This window comes from Cavia porcellus, unplaced genomic scaffold (genome assembly GCF_034190915.1).
Source record: "Cavia porcellus strain 051 isolate PalLab524CR breed Dunkin Hartley unplaced genomic scaffold, mCavPor4.1 scaffold_11, whole genome shotgun sequence".
NCBI classification, from domain to species: domain Eukaryota; kingdom Metazoa; phylum Chordata; class Mammalia; order Rodentia; family Caviidae; genus Cavia; species Cavia porcellus.
The window spans coordinates 11,050,080-11,074,838 of NW_026947494.1; the positions used below are offsets into that span (position 1 = coordinate 11,050,080).

Genomic DNA, 24,759 nt, shown 5'->3' on the forward strand with positions numbered 1-24,759 from the left:
CACAATTTGTCAGTTTGTCTGCTTGGATTCCTAGATTGATTAGGAACCTACCTCAAGTAGGTATGATGAGATATATGTCACACAGGGATGTACCACATCCTTAGTTACTAGAGAAATGCAAACCAGAAATATGATGCAGTAAGCTCCACACATCTACTAGTATGGCTAAAAGAAAAAGAGAGCTGTGGCCCCTCCAGGAGGAGAACCAGCAGCAGCTCCTGAGATCCACGCCATGTTGGAACTTAGGATGCTGGGAAACCAAGCAATCAGCCTGCCTCCCTGCTAAGCAATAGTGAGCCTACTGGTGCACGGCCTAGAGTCAAACATCCCACTTCTCCTGTCCCCCATTAGAAAATGGGAACCAGAAATCTGAGCATCTCTTAGGAGGTTGACCATAGCAAATAACAGGGATTTCCTTCTACCATCTCTTCGAAGGTAATATTTTTATTACTGTTTTGCTTTATTCTGATTAATGGTACTGTTCTAGTCAATAATGTTTTAATAAGTTCTATAATGTTCTGTAATTCCTTTTGTTTTGATATATGTGATTAAAAGTACAACTATTGTGAAACTAAAAAAAAAGAAAAAGAGACAAGTGTTGATAGGATACAGATAAATCTGCATCCTCATTCATTGCTAATGGGAATTGAAAACTAGCATGCCCAGTTTTGTAGACAACAATATGGCAATACCTCAACATATAAGGGGCTGGCGATTTAGCTCAGCAGCATAAGAACCTGCTTTGCAAGCAGCAGTCATGAGTTCGATCCCCAGTAGCAATTAAAAAAAATACGAAATACAGAATTGTTATATCATGACCCAGATATTCTATAATTATGCATAGAACCAAGATAAATTCTTAAACATTTATGTAAAAGCTTGAACACATAGGTTCATAGTAGCATTTATTGATAGTCATTGTCATGACAAAAATGTTCTCTCTTAAGCTGGTTTTTTTTCAGTCCACCTCTATTCTTTTTAAACATAAATAAAAATTTTAAGTTATTTCCTATCATGGAGATTTTAAAATTCATTTATAATTTATAATAAAAATTTCCAATTAGCTTTTTTCAAAAGAAAAGTCAACAAAGGGCAAGCATCCGTTAATAAAGGTCTTAAATAATTTTTTAAATTTGCATTCAGATTTTCAACTACAAGGGCTTCCACACCCCTAACCCACATATTGCTCAAAGGTCAACTATGTAATGTTAATGAAAGAAGGCAGTCATAAAAGACCACATATTGTATGATTCAATTTATACAAAATGTCTGGAACAGACAAATCCATAGAGACAGAATGTAGATTAATGTTTGCCTGGGGCTAGGTTGGGACATGGGGATAGGACAGGGGAAATGATCCCAACAGTTACAGGGTTTCTTTTGGAATTGTTAAAAATATCCTAAAATTAAACTGTAGCAATGGCTGTGCAAGTCCACAAATATACTGTACTCAATACACTTTAAACAAGTGCATTTTATGGTATGTTAACTATAAATATTATTCAAGTTGTAAAAGGGAAAGAGAATGTTTCCTATATTTAAGATCAAATTAGAAACATTCTTCAGTGTAAATACTAACATAATGAATTTCACTCCCCAACAGAAATAAGAATCACAAGTGCAGCAGGTTCTAAAGGCAACAAATTTCCTTGTTTTGCCCATTTGGAGCATTAAAATCTTGAATTTGATAGATAAAGGGGAGCCAGAAAATTATCCATAATGATACTCATGCATTTGGTAAGAATGACTGGATTCACACTGTGGAATGGCAACTCAATATAGTTTATAAGACAGCTGACTTAAACAGGATTATACACCTCAGACCATAATGATATGGAGCAGGAAGAAATGAATTTAGAGTCACCTATTTCTGCCTTCTGCACTGGGAACAACATGAGGGTTGGAATCTGTGCTGTTCTGGTCCAGCCAGATTTTTCACTTCCCTGCTTCATCTTGGTTCTGCTCCATGTTTGTGTGCACCACATGGGCTGTTGTCTCAACTGAAAAGGTCCTCAGAGTTCTCTTTCTCATTGCAGAAACCCTATTATTTGCAGAAATGTCCTCTCCTCTGCTCAGACTTCCCTTATCCTCGAGGACCTGATCCACGGCAGACCCTGAACCACATGGACCCCAAAAGATCTGCCATGAATTTCCTACTACCTGTAAAATAGCTTCTGTTTCTCTGTGGGGACATGCCCTGCCCTCCCACTAGGCACACAGCTAACGGAAGCTTCCTTCTGCCCCTCTATGTCCTGTGTTTCTCTCCGTGCGATACCCAGCCATTCCTGTATTTGGGCAAAAAAGTTGTATTTACTTCAACTTGTATCCAACAGATTGGGATCTTCTTTAGACATCCCTGAGATAGACCCCACATGGGGTAATTCTGGTAGCTGGAATGGAGGGGACAATTGGGGTTCTCCTTCTCCCCCTTCTTCATCCCTCACTCTACTTCAACCTGGTGCCACATTCTGTTTCAGAGCCACCACGTATGACCTGGGCGATGAGGTCCTAAGTAGGGAATTCACAGACTAACAACTCAGATTTCTCCTCCTCATGGCCTCATGTCCTTGAAGTGGAATCAGAAAGCAGGACCCAGAAGGAACAGGATGGGGAACATAAGCCTCTCACCAGCAGGGCGATAACAGCCAACACACCCAAGGCATAGGTAGAGGGAGGAGTTGGGGTCATCACAACAGATTTCACATTGTCACTGCCTAAATGCTGAAGGAGAAAAAAATTTAATTGAGCTGAGTGGATCCACTACACATTCATGTTTTCCATCCCACAGCTGGTTTCTGAATGCATCTTAACAATCATTTTCCTAATTACTACGTGATTTCCTTTCCATTCCTCTCCACAGCTGTTACGAACCTTCACAGCTCCCCTCAGCTCCCCAGTTCCACCCTGCTCTCCTCTTTCTGCAAGAGGATGTCACCTGTGGAAAGAGACACTGTGGGCTGGGACCTCGATCAGCTTTCCTCCTCCAGCTCAAAAGCCCTTCCTTATGCTCTGACTTGGGTCGCCATCTCTCCTGTCCTCTCTCAGGGAAAGACCCTGAATGTCACTCAGGATCTTAAACAGATTAAAGAATAGATGGAGCTTCAAATCCTGGCACCCGCCCCACCAGCAGGTCTGCCTTGAGCAAAGTGGAACTCCTCAGTTCCATCATCAGTAGTGGGTGCTAAAAGTATTCAGTTTAGGGGCTGGGGATTTAGCTCAGTGACATGAGCACCTCCCTTGCAAGCACACGGTCGTGAGTTCAATCCCTGGTACCAGTAAAAAAAAAAAATATTCAGTTTATAAGGTGAGTGTAAGGATTTCATTAATCTGCTCAAGAATTTAAGACACAATGAAAACCTTAAGTAAGTATTCAGTATGGTGAATTAATATTAATGGCCATTATATTATGTATATTAATTAATGCACAGGTGTGATGAGGATGTGTTAATACTAAGAATAGGTGACTACTACTTGTGAATTTCTAAAAGGGGAATTTTATATGGCTGCTGCCAAATTGTGTTCTCCAGGAGCATCTACTAGTTACCTGGAACAGCATTCTGCTGCACACCTGTCCTGAAATCAGCGTCTTTCCTCACATGTGTGCACACCAAACTCCCTCCACAGAGGTTTGTAGTGCATCCTTTAGCTCTTGCCTCAGGCCCTCCCCTTACTTCTGTAACCTGAGACCCACCCTTGGAAATCAAAGCCATCTCTTGGGAGGTCTCCTGAAGAACACTCCCAGGCCAGACCACTTCTGGTCCTTTGCCCACTTGAGCACATTCATTTTCATCCCTTTAGACTCCCTCCTACCTTGGCTCACAGGACACTTCCTTCTCACTCTCTTCGCCACACTGTTTCCTTCACAAACATTACCCTGAGATGTAGCACTGTCCTGTGCCTGGTCACCATCCCCTGTCCCGCTCTTCTCCCTCCATAGGTCTGGTGACCTTCCAAGCCAGACTTCCCAAGATGGTTCCAATCTGTGCCACAGCCTTTCACTCCCAGAAATGACTCACGTTTGGTAACAAGTTATAGAGTCATTCTCTCCATGAGGGACTCACTCCACAGTTTCAACCAAGGCAATAGTGACAGAGGCCAAGAGGTTCTGCAAAGCCACATCAGCTCCCTGCTCTGTCCACAAGCCATATAGGAAAGTAGGACTTTCTTCCTTCTCTTGTAAGGAATCATGTAAGTGTAAACCTTTGTCCTACATCCAAGCCAGTCCTGTTCAGATACAATGACTGGTATCAGTCACTGATACCAGTGATTCTCAAAGTATCCACCATCCCTTACCTCTCCTGTAAGCCTCAGATAGCATTTCCAACTCAGTGATGAACAGTGACCATAAATGGTCCCCAGATGCCTAAAACCCAACAAGTACAGAACTAAGATTTCCGTCATCTCTCTAAACTTGACCCTCCACTATTTGCTTTCTGTTTCTAATATACACCAGCTCCACCATGGAACCCACCTTGTTTATAGTGTGAACACAGCCACATCGAAGCAGCAGGATAATTTGTGTCATAGGATCCACTCATCCTACTACAGCATATGGGACCAAAAACGTAGCTACTTAGTCAAAAATGAGCCAATCCCTGGGCCTGCGAACCTCACCCTGGTTTGCCAGAGTCCTCTTTCAAGAATATGAAGTCAGAAAACATATTTATCCACAAAAAGGAACATCAGAAGGGCCTACAGCCCCCTTTCAGCAGGAAGTAGATATGGGAAAACAGAAGCCTCCACCATCCTCAGCAGCCTGCGATTTATGTCTCTCAGGGAGAAATGAGACAGGAATTCAAGGTGTGGCCAGAAGAATGGGCAAGTAAGTATGATCTGCTAGTCACAGAGATCCAGCACACATACACCCAGTCCCTGCACCTACGACCAATCAGAGAGCACTATCTTCAGCTCTTCTCACAGGAACTCAAGCAGGCTTTTGATAGGTCAGCCTCCATCAACCTCAGCCTGAGGAGCTGAGGATACAAAATATGGCAGCCATCAGGCTCCTGGCCACTGTGAGCCATTTCAGTGGCCTACTCTGCACTCTGTGAAGCAAACATCTTTCCTTTTAGTTGATCAAACTCACTTGGCAGAGCATGTTTCTTTTCTCACCTTTTAATGCTTTTAATAAAGATAAAACCTCACTACCTTAAAATAAAAAAGAACCATCAAAAAGCATGGCTCAGTAAGGAAATAAAGTTGACTGATGGAAGGAAAAAGGGATAGACAAAGGAATGGGCATGGATGAAGCAGGATAGCACAGTGTTAGCAGGTAGTCTATGAGTATTCCGTGTAAAGTTCTGTCAACTTTGCTATATGCCTGAAATATTTTCACAGTAAAATCTTGGGAGGGGAAAGGGTACATTCAAACTTTCCATTCTTTACTTAATTAATTTGTCATGGTTTATGTCTGTGTCCCCCAGGCCTCATGAGTTTGCATTGTGTACTTGTGATTGGTTCATTGTCTAGTGCTCAGATTGATGGTGTCAGTGCTCCACCCACCTAGGGGTGGAGCCAGGATGTGATGTAATGACAGGAAGAAGGTGTGTCTTGCTCTTTGCTGGTTCTTTTCTGCTGTTTGCAGCCACCATGGCCTGCGGCCCAGCCATGCCCGCCTGCCTTGGAGCCAACTGAGTGTGGACTAAAACCTCCAAAAACTGTAAGAAATAAAACTTTCCTTTCCCAACTTGGGCTTCAGGTATTTTGTCTCAGCAATGAGTAAAAAGTAACTAAGACATAATTTAACCATGTTTTTGGAATATCCATGATACTCAGCCCTGGGGATTCCAGGGTGAACAGGAAACAGTGCCTACTCTCATATACTTGCAATCTCATCAGGGAGAGAAACCAGCATAGTCATTCCTTAAGTAAACATGTAATTATGAATGGAGATATAGATGGTGAAAAAAAGGGAAAGATGTAGAACAGAAGGGACCTGATTTATAGTAAGGACACTTCCCTGGGAGAACTATGTTTAAAGTGGCAAAAGAGCTGAGCAGAAGGTAGAGGCCCAGTGTGGGTGGCAGAGCCACAGCGTGACCCTTTGGAAGTAATGAGACCAGACCCGGGCACCCGCTGAGCACAGAGCAATGGCAGGAGGTCAGGGACCTTGTTACAAGACACAGTGAGGGAGAGAGGGGGCCTCTGGGGCTGAGGAAGAAATCACGTTATAGTCACTTTTGGCTACAGTTGGGGAACAGAGTTTGAGGTAAAGGATGCATAAGTCAGGAACACGGATCAGCACAGGAGAGATGCAAGGAGGAAGCAGGGACACTGCTAGAAACAGAAGTCACCGTTAGATTGCACCCAGGGGAAAGGAGCGGCCATCCCCGGAGTGCAGGGTGCTAGGTCCCGTGCTCATCCAGGTAGACCTCGAGAAGTAAATGCACGAATTAGCGCACAGCATTGCCAGCCATCCGGCCCTCAACCCAGAGACCCGTCCACACTCCCTTGCCTTCGTTCAGATCCTGGGACCGCATCTTTGCTCTCTCATCTCCACCCGTTGGTGTCTCAACCCCACCCATCATTCACTCCCAACCCAATCCAAAGTCTGCCCTTTACTTTTTGTTTTTGATCGATTACTGAATTAATTTGAAATGGGTCCCTCAACCTGTTTCCCAGGCTGGTCTCAGATTTGTAGATTCAAATAATTCTCCTGCTTCGTCTTCCCAAATGGCATTACAGGCTCCTGCCACCAAGCCAAACCGACTTCTTCCTTCGGTCTCTGCTGAGAAGCACTCTGCAAACAGCTCCCATTGCTAACTCCCATGGATTCTTCCAGCACTCTTCCTGCCTCACGTCTTTGCAGTCTGCAAACCTGCTGATCATACTCATCACCCTGAAAGAGTTTCTTTGAGTCTAAGACTCCATACTGTACTAGCTTTCCTTCTGTATCTCTGGCCTTGTCTTTCTCAGTTCCTATGTGATTTTTTTTCCTCTGCCCATCCCATACTGTTAGTTTCTGTCGCTGTTAATCTTGATTGCCAGCTCGATCTTCTGAGACTCCTAGGAGATGGTGAAGCACACCTCTGGATATATCTGGTGCATCATGGGGGTGTAACCTGTGGCGCCATATCTGGTCCCCCAGCCTTTCCTTTCTGACACTCTTCTCTAGTGCCCCGCTTCATGGCTGCCGTGGTGTGAGCAGCTTTGCTCTGCTGTACCCTCGTACCCATGACTTGGAGCCAGACAACCATCAACTGAAACCTCAGGAACTGTAAGTCAAAATACATCTTTCCTCTTTTACATTGTATATGTCAGATATTTTGTCCCAGAAATGGGAAGCTAACCAACACAAGGTCCCTCAAGGTCTTCTTCAGAACCCTCCCTCTTCTCTCTGTATCTATCCTTTGGATAACTTCAACTATACCGTGGCTTCAATTTCCCTCTCTTCTCTGGTACCTATAGAAGGACATCTAGTACCATTCTTCTGACTGATTTGTGTTTCAAACAAAGATATTCATAAGTCCTCACTGCTGGAGAGCGGTGAAGCTGAATACACATGCCAGGCTGTGGTGTGACCTAGGCATTATTGAACTGAGAACCAGGTGACACCTCAGCGGGCAAGATAGGCCACAGCTGAGGCCACCTGGAGACTTTCTAGATGGTTCTCCTTAATTAGCATCATCTGTTGCTTTGAGGGGTCCTTGAGCCCCTCCCAAAATCCTGTTCAGGCTTCCTCCATTGTCCACTCAACTCCTTGACTGTTCTGATTAAATACAGGCTGCCCAGGGTCAGTTGGCTGGCTGGATAGCAGAGTCAGGAGCTCTGCAGAGGATCTCACTCCTCCTGCAGCCCTAAAGTCCATGCCGTGTGTCTCATTCCTTTGAGTCTTCACTGTGCACCCGTTTGGAGGTGCAACACCTTACCTCTTCACCCCATACCTGTGAATGTGCCTTATTTGAAAATAAACTACTTACAGATATACTCAAACTAAGCTGAGGTAGTACTGAATTAGAGTGGGTCCCCTAAAATTTAGTGCCAGCATCACAGGGAACATGGAAGCTGAGACTTGACCCATGAATACAAAATGTCAAATACTGGTGCCAACACTAGCAGTGAAGAGAAGCTCCCAGAACAGAATCTTTCTCAGAGCCTCCAGAAGGAGCATAGTCCTGACCCCACTCTGATTTCAGACATCCAGGTGCCAGAACTCGGAGGCAATGAGTTTCTGCAGTTTGGGGGCACACAGATTATGGTCATTTGTTACATGGCAGTGACAATGAAAATGTTCCAATATGACAGCCACTGCACTACCAAAATGGAACTAGGATAACTTTATTTTATGACCTTTCAACTAATTTAAATATCAACTATGACTGGTGGCTATGATACTAAACAGCACAGATCTAGATGCATGGACCAGCTGTCTACAGGGTGGGTCCCCTTGGATGTCTCATTTACAGATCAAATTCATAGCAACAACAAATGTCTTCTCTTCAATGGATTCCACCTCCTTTCTCTGAAAAGTGCCTCTTCCACCAAGTGTCGTAACCCAAACATACAGGGGTCCCCTCTGGCTCCCCACAAGCTAAATCAGCAAGTGTCCAGCCTAAATGTCTCCTTTCCTAGGATCACACCACTTAACGTGACACAGGTTCTTCCTGAGCTGGCCTCAGCTCCTCTCTTCTCTTTACGCTACACACCACTTGATCTCTACACTGTATTTTGTCTCTTTTGCTGTTCTCCCTTCCACCCAAGCCCTTGTCCTGGTTAAATCCTACAGTTATCTTCTAGTATCCTCCAGAGATTGGTTCCCAGATCCCTTGAGGATATCAAAATCTGAAGACACTCAAGTCCATTATATAAAATGATGTACTCTTTACACATAACTTGGCCATACTTCCCTGTACACTTTAACTCATCTATAGATCTCTTTATTATGCCTAATGCAAAGGAAATGCTATGTAAATAATTGTTACACTGTACTATTTAAAGACAAAGAGAAAAGTCTACACATATTCAGTACAGATACAGCTTTTTTCAAATGTTGGGAAAAAACAGGTGACTGAATCAGAGATAACAAAACATGCAGATACAGAAAACCAATCATACTTGTACTTTAGGGTTTTTCTTCTCCAGAAAGCTGTTATTGCAACCTCAAAACTAGACTATATGCCCTTTTTGTGCTCTTAGACCATTGGAAATCCTACAGCCAGAGTTAACACTATTGAAATAATCACTGTATCTTATCTTATCTTCAGTATCTAGCACCATACCTGGTACACAGCAAGCACCCAATAAATAACTCATGAAAGAAATAATGAATAAAATTAAACAGTGTAGCTCACCAGGAGAAATTATTCACATTGTTGCTAATTATAGAATCCAGAAAAAAATAACGAAGAGTAGATGAAAACTTTGCTTTGGTGGCACCCAAATGATACTAATTACAGTGATATATGAAATCTTATTTTAATGCCCTAATTAGCATGCACTACAAGTAGGATTATGTGTATCATTAAATGTGTCAGATCAACTTAGCTGAGTTTTATTTCATTATAATAGTGAATTATGCTTATATGCTTAGACTACATAAATTACTGTTGATGTCTGTTGTTTGTTCCCTCCCTTGAAAAAGTCTCTTTCCTCTCTTCCTCATTTCACAGTATCTCCCGCATCAAAAGCACTGTAAAAATAAGCAACAGGCAGAGAAATGGGTGATCACTTCCAATCATGTGGAATACAAAGCAATTAAGAGTCAATCGTGATTCTGATACTGGTGATTTGTTATTTCTTATTATAATGCACTTGACAGCGACAGAAGATTTTACAGGCATCATTTTATTTAATCAGCACTTCAACTTTGTCAATAGTTATAATTCTAAGATGGAGTTTTAGTGATTTGTTCTAATAAATGACAGTGGCAGGAAGAAAACCTGCGTCAAGACAAGTTTGTATGGAACAGGGTTCAAAGTCAGCGACATTTGAAATTACACTGATTGACATTTGAAACACATCTCCTTCAATCACTGTCTAGTAGTTTGATTTTATTACCCTCTGTGAGAGTGAGAGTTAAGCTTAATTGTCAACTCGATTGGGTGGAAAGCCCCCAAGGGGATTAGTAAAGCACACTTGAGGGCGTGTCTGAATGGGTGATGGAGATGCAACCTTGGGTGCCTTATCTGGCCCCTGCCCCTTTTCTCTTGGGTACTGTTGCTCCTCTCTGCCTCCCAGCTACCATAAAATAAGCAGCTCTCCTCTACCATGATGCTTCTGTTTTGAAGCCAGCTAACTCTCGACTAAGTCCTCTGAAACCCTGAGCCAAATTAAACCTCTCCTCCTCTAAACTGTGGTTGCGAGGAATTTTGTCCAGCCATGGGAAAGATAACCAATGTACCTCTTTTGCATAAGGACTGAGCAGCCGAGGGTCAGAGAGGTAAGCAACTTGGTCAAGGTTTTGAAGATAATAAACAATGGTTTTTGAACAGGGATCCTTCAGTTCAAAAACTAATGTGTTTTTCCACTTTAGTTTATGATTAATTTTGCATATTTTATCAGGTACATGAAAATAAAGACTATAAGAGCAGACTGAAGGATCAAGAGAAGAAAGTGGGAGAGGTGTCTAGGAGAGACTTTGCGGGGGTCTTCCAAGGGCAGGTTAAAGAAGTCTGCCTTGCCTTTGCCTCTTGCATCTCTCTCCTTTCCTGTCCCTGTTTCAGAGTCCCAACCTGCCATGCTAAGAAGAGAGTATTGGCACTCAGTCCCCTCCCCGCTGAGCCCCCACTGAGGTGCTAGACTTTTGAGTGAAGTTGATCTGCTGGCACAATACTGCTGAGTGACCTCGGTCTATACCACAGACAGCAGAATAATTAAGCAGCTGAGCCCACCCTAAATTCCTAACCCACAAAAATTGAGAGGCATAAAAGTGGCTGCTGCCTTGAGCCAGAAATTCTGGGGGTAGTCAGCAGTAAATAACCAGAATATACTGCAAGTCCTTTTTACTATTTTTTTCTCTTCATAGTGCTAAACAAATGCATAGCCACGGGTCATAATTAACAAAACAAGCTGCCCCTTTTCCTCCGGCCATTGCCACATACAAATGATTGTAGCAGTTCCGCATTTCAAACAAGCAGCCAATCAGTGGACTTTATCTCAAATGTCACCCATGAAAAATTTTCCCTTTGTAAGTTACAAACCCTGACAGAAAGGAAGTATCTGAGAGAACACAGCCAGAAGCAACAGATCAGACATTTGTTGATAATTTTACCATTTCCATTTTTGACAAAGCTTTTTCACTATTCAATTTGACTTTGAAAAGGAAACAAAATAGCATCTGTTTCCTCCGCCGTCCTTCCACACCGTTAGTAGCACGCAGACACACAAGTTCACTCCTCTCCACGCTGGGGCTATTCGCCTTCACCTATTGATGATCCTAAGATGAATAAAAAATGACATTTGTAGACTAGATTCATCGTACAGAGCAGGCCAGGAATGCAGAGCAGCTATGGAGGCGCGGGAGTAGCTGCCTCCAACCCCAGAGGATGAAGCAGTCGCCCGAAGCACAGGCTCCCGCAGCATTTCTGACAAGGCAAATCACGCTGGTGATGTCAGAGTCCTCCTTAAACAAAACTGAAATGGGAGGAGGTGAAACACATGGCTGCATGGCTGCGGGAAGCCGCTTTTCCTTGTTTGGGGAACGGGGCATGGCTCTGGGTTTCCCCAGGTCTTTGAAAGTCTACATTCCCGCACAGACCTCCAGCAAACCTAGCAGTTGGCTCGGTGTGTTCTTGGTTACCTCACCAGTCTGTCATGCAAGTCACCGAGCAGGGAAAATGACTTACGGGTTCTAAAGAAAATCTAATTCATTGTATGAAACGTTGGGAAAGAATCTAAATGAGTCACCACATCCTTCCCTCTGCCTTAGATACCACACCTAGGTCAGTCCAGCCAGAGAGATGCAATCGCATTTCTAATGAACCGGTCAGAAAGGGATGACTTACAACAATAATAAATCCCATTCCTAAAAATAATAAAGCTATTTCTCCCAAAACAGCAAATGTATCGCAAAACCGAATTCCAAAATACAAACAAAAGAGCAGAAATATGCAAAACTGGGAGTTGAGCAGGAATTAGGAAAAACCACTCTTTTGGGGCATCAGCCTCCCGCAGCCTTGTGCAGGGGACTTTTGGGGAGCAGATGCATTCTGCCCTCTCTGGCTTTATCTCCACTCCCAACCTGCCCACTCCCACTGCTGTGCAAAGAACAAATCCCAGCGCCACTCTCCATGGCCCTGGGAAGAAGGAAAACAAAATTTCCCCCTCATTTTTAGTAAAATCCATCTTTGTGCTCCTTGTGTGTTGGTACTGAGACTTGGTAGCACTGATTTACTCCAGCACTTATCTGCCACCCTCGACTAACGAGCCTGTCACTCCAGAGCGATACATCTTTATCCCACCAGAAGGCTGGCAGGTGCTCAACAGCTATTCCTAAAAGGATGAGTAACGTGCAGGGAATGAGCCCAGCCCGTGGCCACCAGTGTCTCACGTGTTCCTCTCCACTGAAGGAAAAGCATGACCTCATCTCCCGCAGCGGGAACAGTGAAGCAGGAGACAATACGCTCTTCAGAGCAGAATTCCAGGTAGGAAATTCTGACCGCGGGAGGCCTGGGAGCTGTGAGGTTGGTGCCCCTGCTGTGGCCCTCGCCCCTGGGCTGGTTTCCTGTTTGGCTGCCACTTGGGGGCACTGGACCTCCCTGAGGAGCACAAGAAATTAACTGCTGAGAAGAGCAGCTCCCTTTCTTAGCCCCTGGAGTCCTACTCACTGAAGGGAAGAGGCTGCTTTTCCTGCACCAGCTCGCACAGCCTCCCTCCACCAGGGGAGAAGACTGAGCACAGCCATCACAGATGCTCTCCCCGTGCAGACCTGCTCAGCTTCCCCTCGGCTAGGCATCCTCAGCAGCCTCACAGGCCAGAGACAGCAGCCCAGCAAGCCCCATCGCTCTGACAGGTGAGGCCCTTCCCACCAGGGCCAAGTGACAGGTGAAACTTGGGAGGGGAAAGATCAGTTCATTGGGTCCACATGGGGCCTTTTTGTTTCGGCGCTTTTTAGTCACTGACATTTGGAAGTTGTCAGAATCAAGATGGAGTCACTTGTGTCAAACTTGAACCCAAACTAAAACAAAATGAATAAAACTGGGAGGCTAAGAAGGAGGGAGGGGCTCTCAGGCTCATGCTTGGTAACAGGAAGTGTCGCAGAGCTGGCATGGTGGCCCACACACACTGGGCCTAGCACTCTGGGAGGCTGAGGAAGGAGGGTCTCAAGTTGCCGCTCTGCCAGGGCCACAGACCACAGAGCAACATAGCAAGCCCCATCTCGAAGCAAACAATTAAATAAGGGCTTAGGATATGACTCAGGGTGAAGGCCCTAGGTTTGATCCCTGGTGTCACCGAAATAAATACAGAAGCAGGGTTATAGAAGACTGCCAGGACCCACCCTACCAAAAGACCTCACAGCCAGGCGTGGTGGCGCACACCTGTAATTCCAGCACTCAGGAAGCTGAGGCAGGAGGGTCACTGTGAATTCAACACCAGCCTGGGTGTAAATCCAGCATAGTGAGACCCTGTCTCAAGACAAAGAAAAAAAACAGAGACAAAGAGAAAGAAAGAAAGAGAGAAAGAAAAGAAAAGAAAAGAAGGGGCTGGGGATTTAGCTTAGCGGCATAAGCACCTGCCTTGCAAGCAGGCGGTTGTGAGTTTGATACCTAGTACCCATAAAAAAAAGAAAAAGACAAAAAAAAATTTTTTTTAATTAAAAGAAAAGAAAAGACCTCATACAGAAAAGCCTGCTCCAAGGTCATTCGCCCAACACTTTGGATGGACGCCACCTGTTATTAACCCTTTGGGGCAGCACTGCAGTTTCAAACACTTCTGTAATCCTCTCCATTTTGACTTTGAAAATGTCCCCTCTGCTAACCTCCTGGAATATGCATAGAGTTGATTATGGTATTCCTATCATAACACATATTGCCACATTAATTCATTCTCTTTGAAGAATCTTTCTCAATTTGCTATTTAGGCCGATTCATTTAACTGCATTATTTCACTTATATGAGATACCTGGAAGAGAGAAATCTGTGGAAGCAGGTATGGGGGGTGGTTACCAGAGCCGGCAGGAAGAGGGATCTCGTGGGGCTGAAGTTTCCTTTGGGGGTGATAAAAATGTTCCGGTTTCATAGTGGGGCACTGCACTGCGAATTTATTAGATTCACAAGCGTCAGTCTGTGCACACTCACAAGATGCTTCATTGTAGCAGTGTTAATTTTGCTTTAATGAATTTTTAAATGAATGGGAAAATGTGTGGACGTCTCCTCCCGAGTTCCGCCTTCTCCTGAGAAACTGGAAGACCTGGGTGCTAACAGAAGTCCCTGACACGGTGACCACCAGCAGCTGCCTGGAGAAGGGACGCTGCCCTCTCTGTCCTCCTCCTCTGCTCTACCTCCCTTCCCAAGCTCTTCCTGCTTCCTGACTTACTGTGTATATCAGATTCCCAGGATTTTCCTAACAAATTATCACAAAGTGGCACAAACAACATAAATTTAGTTCTGGTTGTTTTTGCAACAGGGTCTTCACTCTGAAACGCAAGCTGGCTTTGAATGCACTATGTAGCCCCGTTTGGCCTCAAACTCATGATGATCCCCCTGCCTCAGCCTCCTGAGTGCTGGGATTACAGGAGTGTGCTACTGTGCCAGACCCAACAGAAATTTATTGACCCTAATTTCTGAAGACTGGAAGTCCAGTTAAGATGTCAGCAGAACTGTGCTCCCTCCTGGGATCTAAGCGGGGTCCTCCTTTGCCTCTTCCAGGTTGGTGGGTCTAGGTGTTCTTTGATTCATGGCATTTCTCTGGTCTCTGCCTGTTTCTCATAGCCTTCTGCCATCAAGCTCTGAGGCTCAAATCTCTCTCTCTCTGTCTCTCTGTCTCTCTGTCTCTCTCTCTCTCTCTCTCTCTCTGTCTCTCTGTCTCTGTCTCTCTGTCTCTGTCTCTGTCTCTGTCTCTGTCTTTCTCTCTCTCTCTCTCTCTCTCTCTCTCTCTGTCTCTCTCTGTCTCTGATTTCTCAAAATACATCATTAATCATTGGATTTAGGGCTCATCCTAAATCCAAAATGATCTCATTTTAAGATCTTTAATTATATCAGTAAAATTTTTATTTATTTGCAGCCAAAAGCTTGGACTTGAATGTATGTTGGAGACACATGACCCAGCTCGCTGCCCTGTGACCCATAGCCTGTAAGCATCATGAGAGTGGAGACTTGGCTCATCTGACCCCACAGCCTAGAACAATGGCTGGCACGTGTGTCCTCAGTGAGTACTTAGGTGACAGTAGGTTCATGAGATGATACTTGGCCCAAGCCAAGTCAGCCAAGGACTGCTTCAATAAGAAGGCAGCACGGGAACCCAGGACATGGCCATTCAGTACGGGACTGAATATCAGGTGGACCCACCCACGAAGATCACCACTGCACCAACAGGCCTGAGGACAACATGAAGAGTGGTCCAGCTTGTCTCAAAGGTTTACCATTGAAACCACAGACCCTGTAGAACAGAGATCCCTGCCATTGACTGCTCAAAGGCAGGGAGCTTCTCTGCACTGAGTCAGATTCTGTACCACATAGACAGAGGAACTTTAGAAAGGTTCACCAGCCATCCACCCCTGAGGTGGTGGCCACTGTGTTTGCTGCAATCCTGGTCCAGATTTTTAACTCACTGAGGGCATGATAACTTGGTATACAGCCAATTACATGCTTTGGAGTTGCCAGGGGAGCTAAAAGGCCTTACTCTGACCTCCAGAAACCAAAACCCTGGAATTCCTTTCCAGCTTTTCCCAGAATCCTTGAGACTCTGATTACAGAGAATACTAAAGTTTCAGAACCAGAGCAATGCAGTATTTTATAATAGCAACCAATAGAATTTGTTCCCTCCTCAATTCTGGGGAGCAGCATCTCACACCATGTACTGTCTGCTATGGTCATGGCCCCCCACTCGACAGCTGATTGGTTGACCTGTTCCAATAGCTTGCCTGTCTGCTCTCTCATTCTGTCACCAGATTTAAAGCTAGGTGGGAATGGCACTACTTCAGCTCTCTAAACACTTGAATGTTTCTCCTTTGTCAAGAAAATAAACGTGATCAATCACCTACCCAACACACATTCCTTTTCCCTTTGTACTAATAAAACCTTCATTTCATTCAGGCATTGAATTAAAAATGCGCTCATGGAAGATGGGACTAGTTCCATTTCAGGGAACTAACTGTGACTGGTCCCAAGTGATCACCACAGTGCTGTTTGTCAGGAACTGAGTCCTAAATAGACCTAAACAGACCCAGTCCTGTGCAATAGAGCATGAAAGACATGTGTTGGAAATTTCCAGAAAAACTTGACAATGATTAAAAGAAGCAGAGACAAATAAGGAAACATCTCGTACTTTCTTCCTGGCAGCAGGTAGCTCAGTTTCCCTGCAGTGTATCTGTTTAGGTTTGGAACTAAGATGTTTTCCCAGTCGTTCATGTGTTTAGATACAGAGTTTTTGGAAGGTGATTAGATCACAAGGGTTCTAACTCCGTTGGCGAATTAACCCATCAGGGGATTCACAACTTGATGGCATTGTTGGGAGACGATATAAATGTTAGAGGGAATAACAGTTGAAGGGAGCATGCTTTTGAAGGGTCATTCTCCCCTCTCCCTCCTCCACTGCTGTGAGGTGAGCAGCTTTCCTTGACCTCAAACCACCATGTTTCTGCCCACCACTCTTAGCCAAGTAACGTAGCAAGCTGACATGAACTGAAATCTCAAAAACCATGAACCAAAATAAACCTTTGCTCCTTTACATTTTTATTCCCAGTTATTTTTGGCCCAGCCTTGAAAACTGACACAATATCCCTCAGGTGGTTTAATTTCAGCTTCAGATAAATTCTTAATTACAATAGTGATGATTTTGAGAATGTGTTCCCACCATAAGGCTGAGGAGGTGGCCAAGTACACAACACCCAACACTGGACAGATGAGATCAATAGCAGTGTACGAATACATATCAGGTACAACCAAAACACATGGTGAACATTCAAAATGTTTCAAATTTATTGCAGTAAATTATAATCCCCTATGATTATAAAATATGGTGAACATTTAAAAATGTTTCAAACTTATTACAGTAAATTATAGTCCCCCTTTATAATTATAATTATATATTATTCCCCCGTTTATAATTCTAAATTATAATTGCCACTAATGCCCCTAAGAATACACCCCCTTGCTTTGAACACACTTGCCTCATCATTCTGTGCACTTTCTGAAACAGTTCTGGTAGCTTGTGCATGAACGTCTTTAGTTTGCTGTTGTGACTGCCTTGATGTCCTGAACTGATTCAAACTGTCTACTTTTGAGAAAGAGCCAGAAGTCACATGGTGCCAGATCCAGGGAGTAAGGTAGGCGAGGACACATGTCATGCTGTGCCTCCTCTCTGCTGGGTGGCACTCAGCAACAGCATCCAATGCAGTCCTTCTCATCACATCTCATAATGATACTCCCGAAAGAAGACTTCCACTTCTTTCCAGAAGTGCTACAGAAAGCAGCAAGGAAGAAGGGTTGAGTGTGTTCAAACCAGTGGGGAATGTTTTGAGGGCGATTTGTGGCAGTATGTCTTTTACTGCAATTTTTTTTTTAACCAGGGATCGAACTCAAGATGTCGCACTCACCAGGCAGGCGCTTATATCACTGAGCTAAATCCCCGGCTTACTGTAATATTTTTAAAATTTAAACACACCTATCTTTTGATCAGCCCATGTATGCTCACAGTCTCGGGGAGGAGAACACTGCAAACCAACCAAGCTACAGGAGGTTGTATCTAGCACAGAGACAGCAAGCAAAAGCAGCAGAGAGCCATCTTTGTAGCATAAACAGACTGGGGTGTCCCCTGGTGCCCACAGAAAGATGATAGACTTGTTCCAATAATTCCATAGGCTGGCAGAAACTGAATTCTGTCTGGAATCTATGGTGAGATGGGCTGTTTTGCTAGAGGACCTGAACTATGGAGTGAGGTGGGAAAAGGAACTTGCCTTTTGTTATGGTTGGTGTCTGGATGTCTCCCCAAAGCCTCATGCAGTCCTGGGGTGGGGAATTGCTCTAGGATGCAGCTGAACCTAAAGTTTGTGATCGATTCATTGCCTAGTTCCAGAGATTATGGGTGTGAGTGCTACACCCAGCCCAGGGTGGGTAGGTCACATACATTATAAGGGACAGGAAGAGTCTTCTCTCTCTCTTTTTTTTTTTTTTTTTTTTTTTGCCTCTTTTGCCCTGTTGCTTTTGTTCCTGTCCTGTTGTTTTTGCTGTTGTCCACCACCATGAATGGTTGCCCTGTCCCTGCCTTGGAGTCAGCTGATTATGGACTGAAATCTCCACAAACTGTGAGCTAAACAAAACCTTTCCTCCCTTAATTTTGGGGGCCAGGTATTTTGTCTCATCAATAAGAAAAGTAATTAAGATACCCTCTTAGTTTCCGATATAGAGGTAACCTGGAACCTTAGCGTCAGGCCCTCCACTGCAAGGTGGCCGTCCTCAGTGCTCTACTTTCCTTTGGCTGACAGCACAGCAGCTTAGGGTCACACATTGAGCATCTTTACATTTTTGCCGCTGAGTCTTTCCGGCACTACACCCTTGCCATGCTACCTGGCCACATTTGCCATCTTCCCAGCCACTAGGCAACAGGAGTCACAGTCAAAAGCTCTTAAGATTCATCTCCCAGGTGGATGGTCCTGACCGCACTGTGCATTTCCCAAGAAATCCTGGTGGCATGAAGCCCAACCTCCTTGACGTAATTCACTACTGGCTTTTCCTTTTTCTCTATTCCACACACTCTCCTTTTCCTTCTGCTTTTGGTTCAGCTCTGAGATAAATCAAATAAGGGTCTGGTTTTAGGTGAAGCTGAACAAGGCAAACTTTCTGTTTGGACATGATATACAAGGAAATGATGTCTTGTATGACTTTGAAAGTACACAGCCAAGAATGAAAGCCAATATGCTGGTAGTGAAGTAGAAACCTCGGAAGAGTTGGGGACCCTTGATGACATTCCTGAAATGCTAATTTCCACATGGCTCCATCCTCCCTTCTTGGAGGGAAAGGTTAAGTCTCTGTGCTATCATTTGGGACACTTTCTTTGAAGCATTCTCAATCCTGATGGCTTTCCAAGACTTCTATGCCAGTAGAAAGCAAAATAAGCTTTATTTTAGATCAGCAAAGCTAAGGGTCTCTGATAAAAGGTCAGCTGGAAGTGTCAGCTGTCACGGTCATTCCATCTCACTGGAATTCCACATGGGGAGAAGATAGAGGCTCAATGTCCCTACATCTGCCACAGCCAACCCCAAATCATACTATGTGGTGAGCGCACTGATTCTTACATCTTTGGCCATTCTCATGCCATCATGTCATCTTCAGCTGTCACCTGAATTTCACTAGCCACAGAACTGTGGGAGGAATTCTTTGTCCTATTTGCACAAGTACAGTTATAGCTTCTGACAAGAGATTCTCATGACTGCAGCCTCTGGGAACCAGCCACACTCGAGCGTCTCAGCAGTGCGTCAGCAGCTGCTGTGTGAGGTCCTGCAGGAAATATGCTAAGCATGGAAGAAGACTTAGGTGCTGAGACTTAGGTGCCCTGTGCCTTTGGGGATCACAGTGACCAGAGGCCTTTTCTTACCCTTTGGAAGACACTGGTTAGTATTTAGTTTGATTTACTTCAATTTACTTGTTTAATAAGAACATTCACAAGTTAGCTCTCATCATTCTCCCAGAGGAATTTTTTTTAAATACACACTATAAACACTGGCAGGTGCCAGGCACGGTGGTGCTGCCTGTAATCCCCGCACTGGGAAGGCTAAGGCAGAAGAGTCACTGCGAGTTTGAAGCCAGCCTGGGCCACACAGTGAGTTCAAGGCCAGCCTGGGCTGCATGAAAGGAAAAAAACAAAGCTAGCAAGAGAATCAGGATGAGGATGTCCTGCATATTTGCAGTGATTTAGTAGCATATTTGTAGTAGTACTTGTGCGTGTTACCAGATTTTGGCTTGCTCTCTCTCATGGTCCTGTAAAACCTGTAATACTTCTGGACACTCCTTTATACTTCCTGAATTGTCTTAATTTGGGATCCTATAGTATTCACTGAACATCCACCCTGAATTAACCAAAGGTTCAAGGACTATGAGGTCCCGCCTTATCTGCTAGCACTTAGCAGCTGAGCTGTCTGACGTTGTACAGCTCACAGCCTCTCTGTCTCAGCTGCCACACATGACAAGTGGGGACAGTAACACCCCGCTTCACCTGTTCCACCTGTGCTGTTGCAGGGCTCACTCTTGGGCTTTGCTCTGGATTTAATGCACCCCTATTGCCATCTTGAAGTTCTTAATATTTCTGAGTTGGAGGTGCTGCATTCACTGGGTCCTGCAAATTGCATATTTGGAGTCCCTGAAATATGAGGGACTTATGAGAGTTTGATATGGTTTAAATAAGAAATGGACTTACAATGCAAAACACTGATTTCCCACAGAATAAAGATTGGTAAATAGTATAACCATGTTAGCCAGGTAGTTAGTCTAAGACAACTGCATTTCTCATGGATTCCCCTCTATGTGATCTAAAGACTACATGTTAAATTCTGCTGAACTTTCTGCAGTGGCTTTTATGTCGTTGCGTTGGCCTCTTTTATTTCCTCCCTTTCACTTCCCCCAAAAGTTCACCCTCCCATGGCTCTTGCTGACCTGAGAACTGTGTGTTCCCATGAAATCTTTGGTTGAACTGAAAAAATTGACCAATCTCTTTCTTTTCTTGAATTACTCAATTAATTCTGTTAAAATGATCATAGAGATAAATCATAGCAAGAAAAATTAATGGGTTAAAAGTAAAGGTGTCTGTTTTCTTCTTACCTACACAAGTTGATAACCTCTGATAGATTTACAATCTCTTATCCAAAGTTCTGAAATCTAAGTAGTTCTAAAACATTGGAACTAAATTTGTAGTGAGTATCTTTGGTGGCAAACCCAAACCTGAACCTGATGCAGGACTATTTATAGTCTGTTTGCACTGACACTACAGTTACAATGTAACATACCCTGTACAAATAGAATCATCTCTGTAAAATTTTTTAAAACCTCTTAATTCTGTAACAACCCACCCAAAGTGGCCTTAGATCAGCCCATGCTACTTTCAGGAACCAAACAGCAAAGGCAGACCTTGGATTCTCAAATATTGGTACACCACTGTCCTAACAGTACAATTCCCAGTAGCCAAAAGGTGGAAGCGACACAAGGACCGTGACAAATGAGCAGACAAACAAATGTGATACTGTGCACAAATACAATGCAATGTTACTCAGCTTGACAAAGGAAGGAAATGTGAACTGTTACAGCAACACCAGAGAAGATACTATGCAAAATGAAATAAGCCAGGCACAAAAGAATAAATATGTGACCCCACTGATATACGACCTAAGTTCATAGAAATAAAAAACAGAATAAGGGTTGTCAGGGGTTGGGAAGAGAAAATTATAAGAGTGAGTGTTTAAAGGAAGCAGTTTCCCTGTGCCCGTAACCCAACACCCAGGAGTCTGAGGCAGGAGGCTCACTTCAAGCTCAAGGCCAATCTGGGGTACACAGTGAATTTAAAACCAGCCTGAACTGCATACATAAGACCCTGTCTTGAGGAGAAGAAGGGGAAGGGGGAGAGGACGAGGAGAAGGAAGAGGAAGAAGAAGAGGAAGATGATGATAGTGGAAAAGGAGCCATCGCAGCTGAAGAAAGGTGAGGGATCTTCACCCAGTGAGGACAGACAGAAAAGTCCAAGTCTAGAATCAGAGTACTCAGCAGGGGAAGGAGCTGCCCAGAGCTGCTGTACCAAAAGTTCCACTCAGGACAGGCAACAGCCATCTACAGGCTGGAGCAAAAGAAGCCACACAGCTCCATGGCTGGCTGTAAGGCAGAAGAGTGTGGTGGAGGAGAGCTGCTCACCTCACGGAGGCCAGGAAGTGGGGCACAGGGTCAGAGCACCAGCCAGACACACCACCCAAGGCAGTCTCCTGGGACCCACCTCCAACTGGGCTCCGCCTCGGAGCCGCACACTCAGCTGTGAACGTCAGCGGGTCAGTCCACGGATAAAGAGGGCTCCCAGCGTCCACTCTCCTCTCCAGGAGTCACTTAATCCATTCAAGGTGGCAGCTAAGATTGGCTGGCACAGTATTTTACCATCGCCACCAAAAAAGAAAAAGAAAAAAAGCTTTTTTCTGAGGAAACAGGTAGAAGATGGGAAAAGACCCCCCACACACACACACAGTTTAAAATCAAGGGTCTTGGTCAGACCCAAAAATGCACAGTGTGCCCTGGGGAAGTGAAAGGGGAGGGAAAGTCTTAAAAAGATGGCAGAAGATACTGTTAATAGTGTATCAGGATTTAAAACCACATTACTCACACCACTCTGCTTAGATAGATTTTATTCTGTCCCAGTTTGTTTACTTGCATTAGATTTGAGAGCACAAACAGCTATCCCCAAAACATATAGGATATAGCACAGTAATCATCTTTAATTTCCTATTATCTTAATCTGGAGCCATGTATGAATTATACTGTTTTATCATGACTGATGTTAGTTAAATCTGGTTTGTTTGATTGCTGTTTGGTATCGGCAGATTTTATTCAAAACTGATATGATTGATAGTATCAAGTCTGCGAGTATAGGCAACTACACTGAAGATGACATGACTCCATGATACACATTCTGGTTTGATTACTGCCTGCTTTTGAAGTTTTATACTATATACAAAGTTGTGTTTTTATTAATATTGTTATGTACTGATATATTCAATTACACTATGTCTGATGATATAGCCAATTCTATTGAAAAGAACAAGAGACAACATAGGAACCATGGTAGACTAAGCGACTCCTGAAGAGGAGAGTGGACCCTGGGAGCTCCTTGTACAACAGTCTTATATGTCTTTTTCGTTTCATGTGTTTATAGGAATACATTTTGTTTTGTCTTGATTTGTTTTGTTTCTCCCTCTAATATAGAAAGGATAGAAATACATGTTAAGACTCATGCATGTGTAGAATCTATAAACAGTTTATGAGAACTGATCTTATGACACATGATGAAATGAACAGATACTCTGAAGAAAAAGAGACACTAAAATACCCAGTACTGATCCTGGAGTGTCCTAATGTGAAACCCAGCAATAGTATTATTCTTTGTTTAGAGTGATATTACCCTGCTTGGGTTTGTTCAGTTTCAACATTGAAGATACGGTTAACTGCATGTATGTTTAAGTGTGTAGGATTGATAACCATATTTCTAAGTTTTTGTTGGATAGTTGAATAGAACTGGTTGCAGTCTCATTGTTTGAATCCCCACTTTATATGCTCCACTTTAGTATCTTGAATATTTTTAAGAGGACAATCCGTAATCATCAACTAGTGATTTCTTAGCTTATTTTTTTCTTTGAAAGTATGTATTATTTCTACCCATTTTCTGTTTTGTTTAGTCTTTCTTTAAATTAAATTTTTAAAAAAGAAGATGGGAAAAGAAGTTGTAAGTGTAAAAATGAAAGCGATGGGGTGGGAGCTCCAGTTGAGATCAAGAAAGTTTGTGCACTAATGTAACAGAGGCAGCAGAGTGTTTGGCGGTTCAGTGGGGAGAGGGAGGAATTCTTGGAGAACAGCCTTGAGCAGGGAGCGCGGGATGAGATCTGTCACTCAGGTGGGAGTTTGCTCTGGGAGGAGCCTGAGAATTTTCTCCATGGTAGGAGAGGAGAGAGCACGGAGCAGAGGGAGCCTGTGGGTGGCAGATGCAGGGTGAGCACCTGTCTATGGCTCCTCTCAGAGACCCTCTGCGCCTGCCCACTCCGGGGGCTTCTCCGGAAACAGGAGGATTTCTCAGGGATTCCTTACACTAGAGGAAGTCACCAAGGTGGGGAAAGTTGACTGGAACCCTAAACTCAGAAGTGACTGAATTTATCCAAAAAAGACTTTGGATTTTAACCAGAAAATACAGAATTACCTCCAGGGACGAGATGGCTTTCCTCAGTGGAAATGGAGTGTGATCATGGCAGAAACTGGTTCCACGCAGAGGAGAAGGATTTCATCACAAATCATAGAATTCTGGCTACTCTGAGAGGTCACTCTAGATTCTGGGCTCTACTTCTGAGTGACAAGATGTCTGATAAAGCGGCTCAGTACGTTGACTGATATGCTAGAACTGGAAAACCGTATCTGAGTGGGAAGAGGCTCAGGGCACCTAATCTAGTGATTCCCAAGCAGGGGTGGTTTTTGCGGCCGAGGGGACAGTTGATCTCACAACCAGACAAATACTGTGGGCATCTGTAGGCAGGCGCAGGGCATGCAGTTAAACAGCCCACAGTGCACAAGAAAAACCCTCTCACCAAAGAATCACGTGACCCAGATGTCAAGGGTGCTGAGGCTGAGGGTTCCAGGTCAGATCTAAAGTCCTATCCAGGCAGGCATTTCCTCCAAGAAACTCCCTCTAGGCTCAGCCAGCCTCAAATTCAGAATTTCCAAGGAAATTTTCACACTAAGTAAATTGTGGAAGCCAGGCTGCTCCCAGATCTGTCTGGGCCAGACTTGGTGCATCTTAACCCCCTCGCCCACGTGCCAAAATCAGTCAAAGGAGAGACAGTGCACTTGCGTGCTGAACACCCAAATGGTGGGAAGTGAGGCCTTCCTCATAGTCTCTTTCTGCCCATGGCTCAGTACCCAAGTTCCATCCCTC

The 24,759-nt window shown here is 44.1% G+C and overlaps 1 long non-coding RNA gene across 1 annotated transcript; it reads left to right on the top strand.

Moving 5' to 3' along the window:
* The first annotated feature begins 12,383 nt into the window (after window positions 1-12,383).
* On the top strand, window positions 12,384-16,142 carry LOC106026980 (uncharacterized). The gene is made up of 3 exons (XR_001200571.3): window positions 12,384-12,949; window positions 14,563-14,804; window positions 15,160-16,142. It is a non-coding gene; the product is annotated as an uncharacterized LOC106026980 (long non-coding RNA).
* The last annotated feature ends 8,617 nt before the right edge of the window (window positions 16,143-24,759 follow it).